The following is a 2245-nucleotide window of genomic DNA, read 5'->3' as shown; positions in this document are numbered from 1 at the left end:
AGGGGACACATGTTGATGTAGAAGAGACATGAAGAAGAGGGGACACATGTTGATGTAGAAGAGACATGAAGAAGAGGGGACACATGCTGATGTAGAAGAGACATGAAGAAGAGAGGACACATGTTGATGTAGAAGAGACATGAAGAAGAGGGGACACATGTTGATGTAGAAGAGACATGAAGAAGAGGGGACACATGTTGATGTAGAAGAGACATGAAGAAGAGGGGACACATGTTGATGTAGAAGAGACATGAAGAAGAGGGGACACATGTTGATGTAGAAGAGACATGAAGAAGAGGGGACACATGTTGATTGTAGAGAGACATGAACAAGTGGATTTTTTATATTAGGTGACTTTATATTTGGCCACTTTGATGTATCTCCTGTACCTGATGTAATCTCATTAGCCATCAAACCGCTGGACGTTGTGAAACTTAATCTGATGTGAAACCCTGGCTGTGTGTTTCTATTTGCTCCTGAGATGGGGTTTCACAGATGGAGAGTCCAAGGTGTTTCACCGAGTGTCTCTGCACTTTAACAGGAATCAGTGACAGCTCCGGGATAAATGTACGACTGGAGGCACACAACGAGAACTGTCAACACATCCAATTTGATGTATAGTGTTTGTGGGAGTGAATCAAATATATAATTCACAGGGCATATGGGCAGTTCGCCTGCATGGATATTGGTTTTCTCGGTCTGATATAAATGAAACATTTCTCTCTTTCTCTCCGTGAGTCAATCAAAAGGTGCTCAGTGGACTTTATTTTAAAGGTCCCATGTCATGCTCTTCCGCTTATTACCCGTCTCCCTGTGAGTTATGAAGGTTGTTCTGCATGTAAACGGTCTGCAGAGTCACAAACCCTCAAAGTACACCCTGTAGCGAGTAAAACTCTAACACAGACCTGTCTATGCTGCCCCAGAACGCCTCGTTGGACATTTATCTTTTTCTTTTTTTTCTTCCAGGAACCAAGGGACGTAACGACGACCCCATGGACCAATGGACCAATCCGCGGAGCCATTACGTTAAGGCTGCGGGTGTGTGTGTGTGTTCGGCTGGTTTCGGGCTGGTTTCAGGCTGGGTCTCGCTGTGTCTCGCTGTCTCGCAGACGGCCACTGGGCTCATGGGGAGGGGGGGAGGGGGGGGCAGGAGCTCCAACAAGCCGTTTAGGACAGAGAGTGAATACACATACTTTACAGAGATGCTGTGAGAAACCAATGTGAGTTTGGAAAATTGCACAATTTAAATCTATTTTAGTAGACCTCAACAATGGAATTATGATCAGTAGAAATGGCCGTGACATGGGACCTTTAAATTGCTGGATGGCCTTGAATAGTATCCCTTAGCAATGTACTACTCTAATGTATGTATTAAATGTTTTCAATCTGATTTGATTTATTTCGAATGTGTAAAACAATAATACAAAAAAAAGATAATATTAATGAAATGAAATATGAGAATTATTGGTACCACTTTACATAAGACTACCCTTATAAAGGATCCATAAAGAGTTTATAATTAGGTTATGAATTAGGTTGTAAGCACTTCATTCCAGTTCTAACATAGTTTTCATGCATCAACACAGGCTCACTATTTGGTGATGACTAAGCCTTATATTGGCTACTTAGCCAGAATCAACTCAGTGAGCAACAGACACCAAGGATGCTGGCTGATGAAGAAGACGAAGTAAGCTAAGTAGCCAATATAAGGCTTAGCAGTACAGATACATGTGGGCTCACTATTTGGCAAGCAACCGGTCACAGTTGCCCTGTTTATCTCATGTCTCATAAAAGCTTATTAATGATTTATAAAGTGTTCACAACCTAATTAATAAATTAATTACAAACTATTCGTAAACCCTAGTCTTATTGTAAAGTGCTACCGAATTATGATACTATACAAACTTAAGCAGTGTAAAATTGATAAACAAAAATATTACTGACTCTAATTTATATATAAACAAATTATCTACTTAATTACACATCCGAAAAGGGGTGGGAAGAAGTTTACACTTATTTAATAAAACATTTTACTGAAGCTTCTTGTGATGGAGTCTTATCTCACTCCGGCATTACGTAATCAGGAGGGAAAAAAAGTTGTAGTAACATTAAAAAACAATGTAATCAGATTACTGTTATATTTCTAAATATTGGGGTTGACTAGCGAGGTTAAAATGTTACTTAAAAGACCATATCACATGACATGTCACTTGTTAGACGCTTTTATCCAAAGCGACTTACATAC

This window comes from Gymnodraco acuticeps, unplaced genomic scaffold (genome assembly GCF_902827175.1).
Source record: "Gymnodraco acuticeps unplaced genomic scaffold, fGymAcu1.1, whole genome shotgun sequence".
NCBI classification, from domain to species: domain Eukaryota; kingdom Metazoa; phylum Chordata; class Actinopteri; order Perciformes; family Bathydraconidae; genus Gymnodraco; species Gymnodraco acuticeps.
The sequence above is the reverse complement of the archived record's forward strand: the minus strand, read 5'-3'. Positions refer to the sequence as shown.